At 39.5% G+C, this 18,661-nt stretch overlaps 1 protein-coding gene across 6 annotated transcripts in view; it reads right to left on the bottom strand.

Moving 5' to 3' along the window:
• The window catches only part of PALLD (palladin, cytoskeletal associated protein), a 383,115-nt gene that overhangs the window by 289,690 nt on the left and 74,764 nt on the right, over positions 1-18,661 (bottom strand). The window lies entirely within an intron of this gene.

Genomic DNA, 18,661 nt, shown 5'->3' with positions numbered 1-18,661 from the left:
GTGTGGGATCAAAGGGTATGTGATTCTAAATTCTGGGAGATACTGCCAAATTGTCCTCCAAATTCATGGTTAGAATTTCTACTTTGACCGTAAGAGTATGCTGAGGAGTATTTCTAGTGAGCTAATTAATCTTCAGCTTCAGATCTCTTTGCTTCGGTGGGCTTCTTCCAAGGCCCCATCTGGGACCCTGAAATGGGTAGATGTTTCTGGTATTTTTGTAAAATTAGCAAAAGTAAGATATTTTAACTACAACTGGAGATGACTGCTGTCTCTTTATTCTGTCTACCCCGTGGTCATGCCCCTCACATGCCAAGTTGATTTAGATTGACTGTTGGATATTTTGGGGATTAGGCTTAGGAGAAGTTGAGTTGGGAGTATGCCATTTTAACTGAAATTTGTGAAGACCTTTTAGAAGCTTTCAATATAAAAAATGAGAAGTAACTGACTCCTGATATAGACATATAGGAAAAGTCCTTTTGGGTTACCTTTAAAGTTATTTATTAAAGAAATAAAATAAACTTCAGATAAAAAATTAATGGAATATGAAACAAAGTAATAAAGATGAGTGGGGAAATCAAGAGAAGTTATCTTGACATAAAGAAGTGAATTGTTTTAAAAAAGTGCAAATCATTCTAAAAGCAGAAATTCATTAAAAGGACACTATAAATTTTAAGTAGAAGTAGTGAATAATCTCTTGGCTTATTTGATGATCAAATTTACAAGAAGAGTGAATCATGGGGCCGGCCAGGTGGCGCAGCAGTTAAGTTTGCATGTTCTGCTTTGGTGGCCCAGGGTTCTCCGGTTCAGATCCTGGGTGTGGACATGGCACTGCTTGGCAAGCCATGCCGTGGCAGGCGTCCCACATATAAAGTAGAGGAAGATGCGCATGGATGTTAGCTCAGGGCCAATCCTCCTCAGCAAAAAGGGGAGGATTGGCAGCAGATGTTAGCTCAGGGTTAATCTTCCTCAAAAAAAAAAAAAAGAGTGAATCATATAAATACATTATAATGATTCAGTTTCTTGTTGATTTGACAGGAAATACTGTCACAGACAAGGATAACATATAGTTTGTAGTATATGACCATGACAAGGACATCAACTATCCAGAGGAGTGCCATCAATTCAGAGTCTTTAAGATTGGTTAGTCACTATGTAATGACATTTGAAATTCCTTGAAATGTTACAGATCATATATGAAAGAAACGCTTTAGAAGTTTTTCCAAATTTGTCAGCTATCCGGCAAATTTATATGACATTTCCAATAAGTTATGAATCTGAAAGAAACTTTTCTGAGCTATCAAAAATGAAAAAAATTTTGATCAACCATGTCTGATATTTCTATTATCTCTATACAAAATGTTATAAAATTGTCACATGAAATGACAGTCAGAAAGTGTGCAATCAAAAATGCAGGTAAGGGGGCTGGCCCCGTGGCCAAGTGGTTAAGTTTGTGTGCTCCACTTCAGCAGCCCAGGGCTTTGCTGGTTCGGATCCTGGGTGTGGACATGGCGGCGTCCCACGTGCCGCAACTAGAAGGACCTGCAACTAAGATATACAACTATGTACCAGGGAGGATTTGGGGAGCTAAAGCAGAAAAAAAAAAAAGAAAAGATTGGCAACAGTTGTTAGCTCAGGTGCCAATCTTTAAAAAAACAAAAATGCAGGCAAGAAGAGGCTGGCCCGTGACCAAGTTCACATACTCCACTTTGGCGGCTCAGGGTTCGCTGGTTTGGATCCTGGGCGCGGACCTACGCACTGCTCATCAAGCCATGCTGAGGTAGCATCCCACATAGAAGAATTAGAATGATCTACAACTAGGATATACAATATGTGCTGGGGATTTGGAGAGAAAGAAAAAAAAAGAAGAAGATTGGCAAGAGATGCTAGCTCAGGGGAAAAAAATGCAGGTAAAAAGGTATTGTAGAGGGATGCCAGGTGGTAAATTAATACAAATATTATGTTATTTTTCTGGATTTTGCAATGTTTGTGGTATTTGTCATCCTTTATACATTTATAATTCATTGGAATTTTTATCACTCTACGTAAAAATTCAAAGTCATACTTAATAGTGTATTCTTTTATTTAAAGAGGCCTCTAAAATTGTATGAACTTCAGGCACAAATGGTGGAACCACCCCTGAGTTTATGAGAATGTCTGTTTCTCCGCATTCTTGCCAATACTAGATAGTATTAAAATTTTTTATACTTGCCAAGCCAATCAATTAAATAATACATGGTACGTCATTGTTATAATTTATATTTCTCTAATTATGAGTTAGGTTGAGCACTTTTTATATGATTATTTTCTATAGAATTCTTTGTTCATTATTTTTGCCTATCACTTGCCTGACTGTTTTTTTCCTTCAAATTTATCTGTGAGAACTCTGGATATAGTACAATTCTCCACTCTGTCAATCAAGCTGCAAATTCTTTTCCCAGTTATTTATTGGTCCCTTAACTTTGCTGATGATGTAATGTTTTTTTCTCTCATTCAAAAGCATTTAATTTTTATTATATTTACCAATTGAAAGAAGCATTTTGAAAACCGTAAAAATGCTACATTTACTATATTAAGACTCAGACATGGTTTGACTCAATTACACACCTTTAATGTTAAATGACGGAAGCATAATTTAAGAAACATTAAAAACCTAGATATTTTGGCTTACTTTCTCCAAGCAGAAAGATGGTTAAATGTTTTCCTTAGAAGTCAAGGATTGTAGGTATTTCCTCACCTTTCTTTTCTCCACAACGTCAAGTTACTCTGCACTTGGAATTGGTGAGAGAATAGACCCAAACTACAAAACTTGCATTTTCATTGCCAAGAGGTACTCTGAAAGGGCAGACCTAAGCTATCCATGGCACTGTCCTCCAGAGGAAGTGCCCTTTCTTTATTGTCCCTGGGTTGGAATGTCCAAAGGCTAGCATGTCACTTCCCTAGGCTTTTAGCTCTGTATAGAGTTTGATGAGTGAACAATGCCAACCTCATACAAAAGACAAGAGTGCCCCACATGGCATTTGACAAGATCCAACAGCCATTTATGATAAAAACTCTGAACAAAATGGGCATAGAAGGAAACTACCTCAACATAATAAAGGCCATATATGACAAACCCATAGATAACATCATACTCAATGGGCAAAAACTGAACGCCATCCCCCTGAAAACAGGAACGAGACAAGGATGCCCTCTATCACCACTCCTATTTAACATAGTACTGGAGGTCCTGGCCAGAGCAATCAGGCAAGAAAAAGGAATAAAAGGAATCCAAATAGGGAGGGAAGAAATGAAACTCTCACTGTTTGCAGATGACATGATCTTATATATAGAAAACCCCAAAGAATCCATTGGAAAACTGTTAGAAGTAATCAACAACTACAGCAAAGTTGTAGGGTATAAAATCAATTTGCATAAATCAGTAGCATTTCTATACTCCAGTAATGGACCAACAGAAAAAGAACTCAAGAATACAACACCATTCACAATCGCAACAAAAAGAATAAAATACCTTGGGGTAAATTTAACTAAGGAAGTGAAGGACCTATATAATGAAAATTACAAGGCCTTTCTGAGAGAATTGGATGACGACATAAGGAGATGGAAAGACATTCCATGTACATGGATTGGAGGAATAAACATAGTTAAAATGTCCGTTCTACCTAAAGCAATCTACAGATTCAACGCCATCCCAATCAGAATCCCAATGACATTCTTTACAGAATTAGAACAAAGAATCCTAAAATTCATATGGGGCAACAAAAGACCCCGAATTTCTAAAGCAATCCTGAGAAAAAAGAACAAAACGGGAGGCATCACAATCCCTGACTTCAAAACATACTACAAAGCTACAGTAATCAAAACAGCATGGTACTGGTACAAAAACAGGTGCACAGATCAATGGAACAGAATTGAAAGCCCAGAAATAAAACCACACATCTATGGACAGCTTATCTTTGACAAAGGAGCTGAGGGCATACAATGGAGAAAAGAAAGTCTTTTCAACAAATGGTGCTGGGAAAACTGGAAAGCCACATGTAAAAGAATGAAAATTGACCATTCTTTTTCACCATTCACCAAAATAAACTCAAAATGGATCAAAGACCTAAAGGTGAGACCTGAAACCATAAGCCTTCTGGAAGAAAATGTAGGCAGTACACTCTTTGACATCAGCATTAAAAGGATCTTTTCGGACACCATGCCTTCTCAGAGAAGGGAAACAATAGAAAGAATAAGCAAATGGGACTTCATCAGATTAAAGAGCTTCTTCAAGGCAAATGAAAACAGGATTGAAACAAAAAAACAACCCACTAACTGGGAAAAAATATTTGCAAGTCGTACATCTGACAAAGGCTTAATATCCATAATATATAAAGAACTCTCACAACTCAACAACAAAACATCAAACAACCCAATCAAAAAATGTGCTGGAGACATGAACAGACATTTCTCCAAAGAAGATATACTGATGGCCAATAGGCACATGAAAAGATGCTCATCATCGCTGATCATCAGGGAAATGCAAATCAAAACTACACTAAGATATCACCTTACACCCGTTAGAATGACAAAAATATCTAAAACTAATAGCAACAAATGTTGGAGAGGTTGTGGAGAAAAAGGAACCCTCATACACTGCTGGTGGGAATGCAAACTGGTGCAGCCACTATGGAAAACAGTATGGAGATTCCTCAAGAAATTAAAAATCGAACTACCATATGATCCAGCCATCCCACTACTGGGTATTTATCCAAAGAGCTTGAAGTCAGCAATCCCAAAAGTCCTATGCACCCCAATGTTTATTGCAGCACTGTTTACAATAGCCAAGACGTGGAAGCAACCTAAGTGTCCAGCAACAGACGAATGGATAAAGAAGATGTGGTACATATATACAATGGAATACTACTCAGCTGCAAAACAGAACAAAATCATTCCATTTGCAATAACATGGATGGACCTTGAGAGAATTATGTTAAGTGAAACAAGCCGGCGAGAGAAGGATAATCTGTGTATGACTCCACTCATAATAGGAATTTAAAATTATGGACTAAGAACAGTTTAGTGGATACCAGGGGAAAGGTGGGGTGAGGGGTGGGCACAAAGGGTGAAGTGGTGCACCTACAACATGACTGACAAACATTAATGTACAGCTGAAATTTCACAAGATTGTAACCTATCAATAACTCAATAAAAAAAAAGAGTGCCCCACATGGAAACACGTTCTGTGCATTCACCAGCCTCGCCCAGGATGACAAATCCTAGTCGCTCACCTGACTGGCCAGCTCCTTCTCACCTTTAAGGCCCACTTCAAATGCCACCTTGGTAAAACTTTTCTAGATCCTCAAGGAATACTTAATGACTCTCTCATTGATGTTTCCTTAGCATTTGGTTCACAGTTTCCCCATAGCACTTATGGTGTATTACAGTGTAATGTACATCATGAGTATTTCTTCTCCTTTAGGCCATGAGCTTTTTGTAGAGAGCACTGTGTCTCCTTCATCTTTAAATCCACAGAACACAGCATAAGATTTAGCACATAATAGGTACGCAAGATATTTTTGTGGAATGTGCATAAAATCTATAAATATTATTTAAGTGGAGGATGACATAGTATACCTAAACCACCAAAAAACTCTTATTGCAAGGACATTTATAACATCAGAAGCGTGTTATGAGTTGTTTTGGTGATAACTGAAAGTAGGATACTCTGTTGTGTAGGCAAAAATAATGCGCTCTGGGGCAGACTAGGTTTCTCAGACACTGCGTCGGGACCGAGTGCATACCTGTACGTACTCTCACGTTCCAAGGACATTGCCACAGGAATCTGGAAACACTGTCTTGCTTCACTATAAATTGGTTAACACATTTATTCCAATACAACCACATTTCACATTAAGTGAAAACTGCTAACATCTATGGAGAGGCATGACTCTGGCATTAAAATGGCAGTACACTTACTTTACTAAATACCCATTTATATAATTATACACAGTAAATGTCTTGGATAAAGGTTTCAAAGCCTTTTAAACATTTATAGTAAATTCTGTGATCTGGTGGAGGAAAGAAGATCCCTGGGGAACCACCCTGTGCTTCTGGTGCCATCCCATTTGTTTATTACGTAGTACAGATCTTCTCAATAAATGATTGTGCTTTGCAAGTGGAATTTTCTCATTTATTCTTCCACACTTGGCAAAGTACAGCAGAGTTGGAAAAGTTAAAATAGGCTGGTGTTTAATTGATTCTAGACATGCACACTGACAGGTGTTGTTAAAGAACTCAATTATTGATTCTACGAAGAGAGCAAACAACTACAGGTTCCACCACAATTCATCCTCACGGAGGTCAGGGACAGATAAAGACTCATTTCAGGTCTTTAATGACGTCTAGTCAATTTATCTAATCCATAGCCTTTTGCTCATTTATCATTTACTTGGGAAAATGAGTCCCACAATATCAAGTTCAAATGCATTTGACCTTTAGCAGTAAAAGAGGTAATTCATTTACTCCGAATAGATATCTCTCTAAGAAGATTTTATTAATTAGGATTCCTTTTTGAAAGCCAAAAGCCCAGGAAAGTTTCTATGGCAACTCTGACAATTCCACGTAGAGGTAGTTATGTTTATCCTGTTCTTGATCTGCAAGCTATTTGAATATACAGGTTAAAAATAGTCAGCCCTGGTGATCTAGTGGTTAAGATTTGGCGCTCTCATTGCTGCAACCTCGGTTCGTTTCTGGTCAGGCAACCACACCACCCATCTGTCGGTTGTCATGCTATGGTGGCTGCATGTTGCTGTGATGCTGAAAGCTATGCCACTAGAGTTTCAAGTACCAGCAAGGTCACCCATGATGGACAGGTTTCAGCGGAGCTTCCAGACTAAGACAGACTAGGAAGAAGGAAGTGGCCACCCACTTCTGAAAAACTTGGCCTTGAAAACCCTATGAACAGCAGTGGAGCATTGTCTGATACTGTGCTGGAAGGCGAGAGAATGGCGCAAAAAGACCAGGCAGCGTTCCGCTCTGCTGTACACAGGGTCGCTTGGAGTCGATATTGACTCTACAGCACTAACAACAACAAAATAGCTAAAGTATCCACTAAATTTGGTACAGGCTCAAACATGACAGGTATGTCACTGGATGCATAACCTGTAAGGCATTCCTGGCAGATTTCAGAAAGCAATAAGTGTCAGTTATTGAATGGTTAGTTGACACCAGCTGTACATGAAATCCTCACAATGACACACTGTATGCTGATTTGTAATGTATCCCCACAGAGGACCAGAGAGGTTAGACCATTCATCCAAGATGACGTAAGAAAGCCAGAATTCATATCTGGGTTGATTTGACTATAAATGCATGCCCCCTCCATTATGCTAGTTTCATTAAGTTCTATGCAATTTTGTCAAAAAAATTTACTTCCTGTGTTACAAATATCTGATTTATGAATATTTTATAGGACACTGCCTCCCCTTACACACCTCTGCTTTTTTAAGATTACTCCTTAAATACCACCCTGCTTGCTTTGTCTAGTTACTAAGTAGTTAGGAACGATGGATGGTGTCATCCGGGGACCAGGGTGAGAAATTATCTTTCTCTTTTCCTAAGTTGTCACACACCTTGCCTATACCCACGCGCCCTTCTTCAGACTTTCACTAGCAAATGATAGGAAAATTCCACCTCAGACAGTCTTTGTCACTCCTACTTTCATCCTTAAGCATTTCTTTACCTTGCCTCTCTTTTTCAAAGCTTTCTCAGTTCTCTAAAAATGAAGTAAACCACCCCTTTTTCTACAACCTCTACTTCTTATCATTTAATTTGTCACTCCAAGAGTTTTCCTAACCTGACTGACAAATGTAAGAGAGCCAACAGTGGTACACCTAAAACTAAGGGGCCATTAACATCCAATGCTCTGAAACTTCCCAGATGGCCCTTTCCTACAAGCATCCAATAAACTCATCTAATTTAATGTCTTTCCACGAACATACCATTTCTGAAAAATAATAAAAAAATCACTTTTATGTCTTAAAATTTTTTAATGACTATGATTGCATTGTTTTCTTCCTTCCTTCCTTTCTTTTTGTGAGGAAGATGGGCCCTGAGCTAACAACTGTGCCAATCTTCCTCTAGTTTATGTGTGATGCCGCCACAGTGTGGCTTGATGAGTGGTTCTAGGTCCGTGCCTGGGATCTGAACCTGCAAACCCCGGGCTGCTAAAGTGGAGTGCTGGAACCCAACCACTACACCGGCCCCATTTTCTTTCATTTTTTTTTTTCATTTCAAACTCAGATGTACATAGAGTACCCAGCAGAACATATTAAATGAAATTTGTACTGTGCCTGCCTAGTAACATTATTTCTGGTGGAAAACATATTCTGATTCCAATCATCCGACTGACAAGTAAACTGTAATATACTACTTTTAAATACTGGGGATTTTTTGTATGCTATTTTAGTTAGAGATGCATATTTCCATTTTGAGTACCTGTGGGTGACCACTTTGCTTTCAAGATCCCCCTGACTTCTGCCCTTCTCCTCTAGTTTCTGGCTCTGTGATAACTTGCCAAAAGAGACCTGGCTGGGAAAGGTTGACGTTGCACCTAGAAGAGAACGTAGCTTTCAGTCTGAATTCCAAATCTAAACTTTTGATTATCCATGGTTTTATCTGTACCATCTTCCTTTTCCTTATGCCTGGTGACTGGTAATCTCTTTATTAAAAAAAGTACTTTCTTTGGCTGAGTAGACATATACTGAGTAGGAAGAGTAAGCTGAGGGCTCTTGCTCCCTTTAATTAGAACAGACTCAGCAGAGAGAAGCTGGAGTGAATAGCCCACTGTGTTCGGAAAAAAAATCCAAGAACCTCTAATTATAGTTGAAAAAAATCTTAGTAAAAGGAATGAGAGTTTATAAGAGTAGAGAGGGAAAATCTTATAAAAATTTTAGATTAAGTTAACCATAAACATTTAAAAAATGTGTATCATGGTTTTTTAAAGTCCAACAGAGCCTATAAAATAAAATTTATAGAGAAGATTATTTGGGAATCAGTAATTTCACTGTGTGTTATACATCATTAAGTTTCTTGCAATAATTTTTGCGTAGTTGCCTATTTTTTAAGGGAAGCAGTCAATTATATTGCATTTTATTCAACTATAAATCTCAGAAGCAAAGCCTTAATTCACGTGACTACTTGGTGTGGTTCTAGACATGTAGGTGTCTTCTAAATGTTAAAGCTCCGATCTGTCAGGACAATGACCTAGATTCCTCTTCAGGTTTGGTCCTGTAGGGCTCGTTGCCTCATGTAGTACAATGGCACTATTCTTACACCTTGGCTTCTAGACAGATCAGACTAAGTCAGAAAAGACACACAATGCAGATAAAGATGAGGTTTTTTTTTTTAATACCTCAAATTGCTACCTCTACAGTAGTGTTTTAATATCTAAGGAATAAGCCACAAAAGAAGAGATAGTGTCAAATGGCCAAATCAAATAAGATATTTTAACTTGATTTTATGCTGCAACTTAGTGATCTCTATGCAGTGGGATTCCTGAACTTTAGGAAAAGATCAATTTATTAAATTGTGTACCTTTTCTAGTTGGCGTTTGAGGCACATCTTAGCATAACTTGACCAGTTTTTGAGGTCTCAAAATGAAAACACTTCCAGATACTTTAGGTTCAGAGTAAAGTTTCTTTTTTGGGGAGAATACTTTATTCCCCCTGTAAATTTAGTTCTCTTATATACATTTTCAATGATATTTTGGGACTCTTTCTCAAGACTTCTTCAAGTCCGTAATAATCTGTAATAATATTGCTCAGAGTAGTATTTCCGTGCCTTATTTCATTCATCCATATTTTAGAAATTATTTCTCAATTAAACAAATGACTTTAAGGATGATATTTTTATTTCTTTAAAGCCTTGTCTCTTGTCACCTCCTCATTCTCCAAAGAAAACCTTCAACGTTTCTTTAGGGCTAAATTAAGAATGGTGTATTCAGGGGTCAGCCCCGTGGCTGAGTGGTTAAGTTTGCACGCTCCACTTTGGTGACCCAGGGTTTTGCCGGTTCGGATCCTGGGCACAGACATGGCACTGCTCATCAAGCCATGCTGAGGTGGCGTCCCACGTGCCACAACTACAAGGACCCACAACTAAAAATACACAACTATGTACCGGGGGTCTTTGGGGAGATAAAGGAAAAATAAAATCTTTAAAAAAAAGAAGAATGGTATATTCAGTCATTAACATAAAAGAAGATTTAATTAGATTGTTTTAGGAAAGAAGACATAGTAACATTTCAGCCCAGTAATTTGACACCAACAATCCTACTACATTTTGGATTTTCTCAAAACACAGCTTAAAAAGATACACCAATATTACATAGAAATAGAAGTAATCAGACACGAATGTAGAGTGGATATTATTGAGTGAATTTTCCAGGTTATACTCAGAGTTGGAGGTGAGGTTTTTGTGTTTGTACTGGTGACGAGAAAGCATCTATAGTAGTAAAAATTGTGACCAGCTTTCACTGAGTGTCTGCTATACTCTAAGCTATGTTATACACCTACGTCTCTAATTCTCACACCAATTTTGTAGGGACATATTATGATCTCCTCTTCACAAACTGAGAAATCCAGGCTCAGAGAGGATAAAGACCCACTTAGAATTAAATGGTGAGTGTCGGGCTCACTGGGACTTGAACCCATTAACTGACTATAAAACCCCAGTCTTTTTGTATCTTGATGCAGACTCACGGTATTACTGAAATCTCTGTAACACTGTTGTGTGGGAGGAGACATTCAGTAACTCTGCTGGCAAGAAGCTGGGAGGGTCTTACACAATGATAATGATGGAAAGTACACACCTCTGGGTCCCCTTCTGAGTGATGAGAAAATGCTCTTTAACCCATTTCATCCCACTCTTTGCTCATTCTGCATTGAAGTTTAGGTTTGCTTAGTTGTCAGGTAGGTCAGTTATGACCAAGACCACAGTGTGCTACACACATCTCCTATAAGCCCAGCCAGTCTCTTGCACATCCTCTTCCTGGTGCTCTGGAGCAGTCACCAGGAATCATTCCTTACTCTTACTGGAAACATAAAATTCAAAACCATGTGCCCTGATACTTAGGAGATGCTAAATACTTGATTGTTGAATAGAAGACAGGGAATTACTGTTGAGCCATTATTTTACAGAAAGCCAGTGTGGATTCCTCATGATACTGTAACAGAGTGGTACTGACTGGTCTCAGAATTTCTCTGAGGGAGACAGCTATTTGTGGAAAAACCTGAGATATACATTGGAGGTCAGCTGACTCCTTAAGACGTCTGTGGAGGGGTTAAGACTTCTGGTCAACCTGTGGAAAGCACTTGGAGCTACATGTGCCAGTCTCAGAGGCATCAGCAAATTTTATAACCATGTGACATTTGGTACAAATGGACTTCCTTGTAAAAACTGGTGAAAGGCTGGGTTTTACACTCAGGTTGACATGGGGCCAAGCAGAGGCAGCACATACGTATGCAGAAGAGAAGCAAAAGGGATCGTGAGCGGAAAAGCAAGGAATTCTCAGAAACCTTCAAGGGTTTAAGTCTTTCCCAGGCATGGCACTGGGCAAAGGAACACAGTAGACTTAATCCTCTCAGCTGCAAGAAAGTTCAGCTGATGTCTGGATGACAATATAGTTTAGCAACTAAGCCTCTCGTCCTTAATAACTCCCTAAACTTCTCTTTCCTGTCTTTCACATGGAGTGTCAGTTCCGAATAGAAATTTCAACTTGTTCCCCTCACTCTTGAGCTTTCAAATATAGAGAGATTGGCTCAGCAACATATTTTTGGTGATGGGGGTGAGAGAGAGCAGTGGACTGGGTTATCCCAGGAAAGACGACCTCATGGCTACGGAACTCTCGACTGTGAAGCATGCGCATGGGCAGTCACAGGAGGAAATGAATAAGTAATCATCTTTAAAAAAATGACTCAGAATTCTGACTCAGAGGGATTTGGGCCAATTTCTGATCTCATCCTGGAGCTTCCCAAAACACCTGGGCTTTCTTTGAAGGTCTCCTACCTAGACTGGGGCTTAGGCCACACCTGTTTGGCCCTGAGGGAATAAGCTGACAAGAACTCTGCCTGCAGTGGGATGCAGCTGTTCCCATTAGATCAGACCTGGATCACTGTGATAACTTTTCTAGAAGCATAAATTTACCATATATTTCAATCATGAATGATAAATTATGGCACATTAAGGTGCTTTAAAAAGGATGCAGACTTTCCTTGCTCAGGAAGCCATTTCTGAGAACCAGCAAGTTTGTGTCTGACAATAGCTGGTTTTACTCTAGAAATGTCCTATTATTTAGTGTTTTACAGAAACCCTTGCTCCAAGTGTTGATCCAAACTTGAAAACTCACTGTCAATGAACAGATGAAAGTTCCACAAAGTAGAAGTTAATTTCATCTAAGGTTGTAAATTGAATATTTCATAGAAGGGAATCCTTGAAGGAAGAAATTGACTGAAGGAAAATAATTTTACTTAAAGGAGTTTTGGATAGAGATTGAATAAGTCTATTCTTTAAAATGTCTTGCTCTTTCTATATTAAAAAATTTTAACTTATGAAATAACCTGAGGAGAATTATTAACAAGAGTCTACCAAGAAAAGTATCTGAAACTATTTCCTTATCTCCATAACAATCTGCAGACAACTCATCAGGGGTTTTCTAGGTGGGCAAAGAGGCTTTAAGAAGCTCCCGTCTTTCCCTGTCCCACATTTCTCCAACCTTTGAAGATTCTCAGAATAGTGAGTCAGTTTTTCAGTTTAAGGGGTTTGGCTCAAGGGATTTTCACAAATCCAAACTCCCAGGACTACCCAGGATCCTGGCAGGAAACTGGGAATGGAGTCAGGGGAGAAGGGAACTTATCAGTGACTCTCAAAGTTGCTCCAACTTATGAGGTCACCGATGATAGGAATGGACACTTCACAGCATTCCCAGACCGCACTCAAGAGTGACCCAGATCCAACAGGGCCGGTTAGCACCAGGTTCCTCTTAATGACTCAACCAAGTTTCCGACCAGATGAATTTGGCTCTGCTGGAAGGCAGCAGGAAACTAATTCCCGTGACAATCCTCACAGTCTTACCTCCTTCCCTCTTTTCGCTCCCCTTATGGCCTCACCTTCCCATTTAGAATCTCCCCTCACACACCCTTTAAATGCTTTCCACTGCGTTTTAATGAGTCATCTGAGTGCTGTTAGGCCAAGTAGTAGCTCTGTTCTTTGGCTATTGAGAATGGCAGGATTTCCCCCAACTCAGCGCCGTAGATCCCAGTGTGGTGAGAAATGGGGGAGCCAGTGAAATTGACACTCCTCAGTGGTGCTGGTAGAGAATTGATACTCCAGGGGAGAAGTGGAACAAGGAAGGAAGAAGCTGGCGATAGTTAACCTCAGCCGTGCACAAGGCAATCTGAGGTTTGAGAAAAAATGGAAAAGTTGGGAGGAATTGGCAAAACTGCCCCCGTCATTGCCTTCCCGTCCACACTTCCCAGCGCCGGGCCTCCTCGCACGTCAGAGGCCCTGGCAGAGCCAGTGCTGGGCAGTCTCCCGGGAAATCTGGTGAGCTGTCTGCTGCTTCAGCCAAGCTGGGCTGCTACTGAATGATGTCAGCAGTTCTCTTTCTTCAAGGGCAAACGGGTGTGTTCTAGCAAACTAAATAAAAGATGAAACTCTTTCAATTTTTATGCAATCATTTGACCAGACACCTAGATGGCCTCCCCAAAATTTCTCTTTTGGTGATCTCCTATCGCGACTCCAGGATTTTCCAAATTCCTATGCCCTTGAAGACCTTTCCAGCTGCCAGCATTTGAAAGGTTAGCGGATTGTTGTTTCTATCTACGCAGCAGGGTTTCTCAACCTCAACACTATTGACTTTTTGGGTTGGATAATTCTTCGCCGTGGGGGACTTCCCTGTGTATTACAGGATGTTTAGCAGCATCTCTGGCATCTACCCTTTAGATGCCCATAGCATCCCCCTCTCCCAGTTATGACATCAAAAATGTCTCCTGGGGGGCAAAATCTCCCTCCCATTGAGAAGCACTGCTCTACACAAATACTGTCCGGGATGCTATACTTTTTCTTTTCACTCACCCTCCTGGGACAAGGTGTTCCTGGCCATGTCTCCTTGCCCTGAGGGAATATTTGATTTTTTTAAAGGCAATCTAGAAGAAAATATCTTTAAATTCTACGAAAGAATTAATGGAGCATTGAGAGACTGAACTGATGATTTGGTATATTAGGGTTTTAAAGACCCCTAGTGTATAAATTAGGCCTGTTCCACAGATGCCCGAGTTGCCCTCAAAAGCATGACCCCTTTGAAGCCAGGAAGCAATAAACTCTGCTGCTAGGACTGCTGGGCTGGCTGATGATCAGAAATTGGGTTTATAATTAGAGCCCAATGCTGGGTTCTAATCCATAATTGGACATGGATTCGAGTTACATTTTAGCTTGACAAGCCTATAAATCTCTAGCTACCCCAGTTTGACCAGTTCTAAAGTAAAGATAGAGACTTGCTCCTCTCCACCCCTCCCCACAGTTCCTAAATTAATGATTAACCAGAACAAGGGTAATTGGGGCCAGCATCCAGGCAATGGTCATTTCTGCGCTGCGCGGGAGGAAGGAATCTCGAGTTGAGCCTCAGTTGCGAGGTCTAATGAGGTGTGTAAAAAAATGTGCTCTATGCTCTTAAAAAGCAAGTCGCTACATAAATTTGGGACAGTGCCAGTCCCTAATGGTTTGCCATGAGTTTGGGGAATACTGGAATCAAGCGGTGGAGGCTGTCAGCTTTCTTTTTGGTGAGATTGGAAATAGTAGCCCAGTAGGCATTTGATAGAAAGCCATTTGTTTTTCTCTGGTCTCTTGAGGATGAGGAGAGATGGCGTGGTATGCTACAGCTATCTTAAAGTGCTCATCACTCTGGCTAAACCAAAGATTTTCAAAGGCATTTCTTCCTAATCTCAAACAATATACCGGAATATAAGCCAATTACTAACATCTTTAATGTAACAGCTTTAATGCAGATAGACTTACAATAGTTAACAGCATTGCTCTGTTGGGTTCCGGGGTAAGGAGTTTATGTAGCTAATGCTATTTTCCTGGCATTCTGCCATCTAAAGGACTCTAGAGCCAATATTTTAAAATAGTATGTCATCGTAAGAAAATCACAAATCTAGTCTCCTAAGAGTATCAAGAGGATTCCCCAAGTTAACTCTTATGTTGTTCTGAACACTCACCTCATATAAATAGAGGGTAAGCCACTTGGTTCCACTCTCAGCTGGGGAGATTGTCATCGTGATTGTTCCACATGCTCCCTCAGCTGGTGTCTCAGACAACAACAGGCCGATGGTCAGACTGGCCCTGAGCTCTTAGAATTAAATGCTCAGGCCAGGGGCACACACGGTGCCTGCCTGCCCTGGGGACTGGATTCCCAGTCCCACTCCCTTTTCTCTTCTACTGAAGAATGCTTTCACGTGTAGTCATTCCCATGTAGGTGACCTATGGGATAGCTCTAATCCCTACTTCCTAAAGAGTCTGAGGGGTGTTGGGTGAGTAGAAAGACATGGGAGGGAAGCACAAGGCTGGTTTCAACTCTTTTTCTGGAACCAACCAGTACAACTGAAGTAACATTGTTAGTCACACCTCTAAGGTCCTCATCTATGAAATGGGTTAATAATGTCTTGTTCCCTCTTACCTCTCCTCCTCACACTCACACTCACACACACACACAAATGCACACAGGGACGCAATACACTCTCACACATTCACACACACATCCATATTCTACTTACACTCACACACAAACCACTCACAAGGACGTTGTGAGAAATGAACTAGATGCTGGTTATGAAACCACTTGGAAAAGCTGCAATGTGCTACAAACTCAAAAGTACTATTTATTTATTTTTTTTTGAGGAAGATTAGCCCTGAGCCAACATCTGCTACCAATCCTCTTTTTGCTGAGAAAGACTGGCACTGAGCTAACATCCATGCCCATCTTCCTCTACTTTATATGTGAGATGCCTACCACAGCATGGCTTGACAAGCGGTGCGTAAGTCCACATCCGGGATCCGAACCGGCGAACCCTGGGCTGCTGAAGCGGAACGTGCGAAGTTAACCGCTGCGCCAGCAGGCTGGCCCCTCAAAAGTGTTATTTTTATTATGCATCACGGACAGCATGTCCTGCAGTTCCTACATCTTGAAGAGACTTCTTGATACACTGGGGATGCTGTTACCTCTATTATCAAATAGAATTTTTTTCTAAAACAAACATGTCTGTCTTCCTGTCAATTAGAATTTCTGTCATATTAGATGGTTTGAATTTTCATCTTAAGAAGCTTTTCAGTTATATTGGAACTGGTATAAAATAGCTTATAGAGGGGAGAAACTCCAGTAGACATTCCAAATAAATGTACCTTCTTCGTGTGTGTGTGTGTGTGGTACTTTGTTGAGGGAATATTTTCCTCACAACCATACTCCTAGTACCTAGTCCACAATAAATGTTTGTTAAATGAATGAATGAAAAGATACAATAGCTTTTCATCAAACAATCCCCCTCAAGTCTATCCATATTCTCAGCCATCAGAGAATTTTCCATCACACGTGGTCCACATTTGATGTTCATATACAGAAACACAGCTGGGTGTTCCTAAAGCTGTGGATTTTCGGATGGCAGAAACCAGCCACAGATTGAAACAGAAGACATTTAAACGATGTCTCTGACATGCTTGGAGATTAAGATAGAAAACTATTCTTTAGATGGTTATAAGTGACATTTATTTTATATATCTCACTTTTCATTAAGCAAATCACTCAGATTTAAGAGTGTTAACACATTCTAATGAAGGATTAAGTTGAAATCTAAATGAAAAGATGACAAAAGACAAAATAATTATTTTTGGTAGAGATTCAAGAAAGATGACTCATGAGCGTGTTTCTTTAAAATTACTGTATATTTGTTTAATGTGAGAGACCCAGTAAAGGTATACTTTCATTATTTGGCATTAAATGCATGTCTGCTGGCATTCCAAATTAACCTAAACTACAACGTGATAGTGGTTCAGCAGAGGGATGGTGTGGATATCAGAATTTATTAAAATTAATTGTTGTAAGTTAAACTTAGAAAGAGGTGAAAACAAGTTGAGGCTCTTAGGGTACTACATAAACTAGGGCTAAATTTTACTTGATGTCTACATGTAACGGTTTTGGATTATGCAAAACCTCATTGGTGTGGGAGAAGATAAGTGGGTAGCGATGGCATCTGATCTTTATTTGGTACCAATTTTGTGCCAGACATTTTGTAGGCACTTTACAAGCCTTCTCATTAACTTCATATACTCCCAAACAGGAGCAGAAGTAGATTAAAACAACTTTGGTAGGAAAAGAATAATAATATCACAGATATCCTGACAACTGAGATGTGTAAAATTCAGTCCATTTAACCTTATATGGGAAATACACTTTTCCTTTAAGTGAATTCAATCTAGACTCTCTTTTTTTTACCCAACTCGGCCAAACTGATCGGCAGATTGTAGATCTTCCTAGATAAACCCAGACTAGAAGATGAGTCTAGTACACCAAAGATGGCAGCCTCTGTAATTTGGGGCCTCTCTACTCAAAGTGTGGTCCCCAGATCTGCAGCATGAATATCATCTGGGAGTTTGTTAGGAATGTAGGCTCTCAGTCCCCAGCCCAGACCCTACTGAATCAGAATCTGCTTTGACAAGATCTGCAGGTGATTTCCATGGATGTTTGAGAAGCACTGATCTAGGAGACAATGTCTTTGTTTTAGCATCATCTATTCATTTTCACATCCTTTTTAGATGACTCTAAGTGGAACCTCACTTTACTCATCCACAGCATACACTTAGCAAAATAACCTAGGAGTAAAGTCTTCGTTTCACTGCTTCTCTTCCTCCTGCCTTTTCCTTATATACAACAAGGAAATTAGTCTCTATATTTATTTTGGTTTTGCACATATCCTACTTGGTCTTTTTGCTTTTTCCTTAGCATATGATAAGTTCATTAGGGCTGAAATATATGGAAGAGAATTAAAGTCTTATCAGGGAGGAAAAATGAGAAAGTTTACTCATAAAGTATGCTGTCTACTCTTTATTATCAACTCTGGCCGTTTGCTTGCCCCCGTCCTTGATGGCTTTCAATGAACGGTAAAGTACTGAAAACAAGTCGTATGATATTATTCAAGTGAGAGTGGAAAGTCTTCTGCGTACAGGCACTGGCTTAGGTTAAAGGCAACAATGAGTATAACATCATGTTACATTTTAAATATCAGATAAGAAAGTATTTTGAAAAGTTTTCCATGTAATATAAAATGCTTCCTTAAGCTACCAAAGATTCATCTTTGCAATAGGGGTATAAACATGATTCTGGTATTTTCTTTATTTGTCTTTTTCCCTCTAAATAATTATTTTAGGAACAGTGACTTAGACCATTCCCACATTTAACCACCCAATATTATATGCATGTTTACCTACCTCGATAAATGTTGATTTTTATCTACTTGTGCACATATTTACCTAATTTAAAAAGAATTGTTGTAATATCGAGTATTCCTATGTTTTTCAAATTCAATTTCTCAAACATTCATAGATTGAAACTTAGCCATCAGTTGGACTTGATGATAAT

Source organism: Equus asinus, chromosome 3 (assembly GCF_041296235.1).
Source record: "Equus asinus isolate D_3611 breed Donkey chromosome 3, EquAss-T2T_v2, whole genome shotgun sequence".
Lineage (NCBI taxonomy): Eukaryota > Metazoa > Chordata > Mammalia > Perissodactyla > Equidae > Equus > Equus asinus.
The sequence above is the reverse complement of the archived record's forward strand: the minus strand, read 5'-3'. Positions and strand labels throughout refer to the sequence as shown.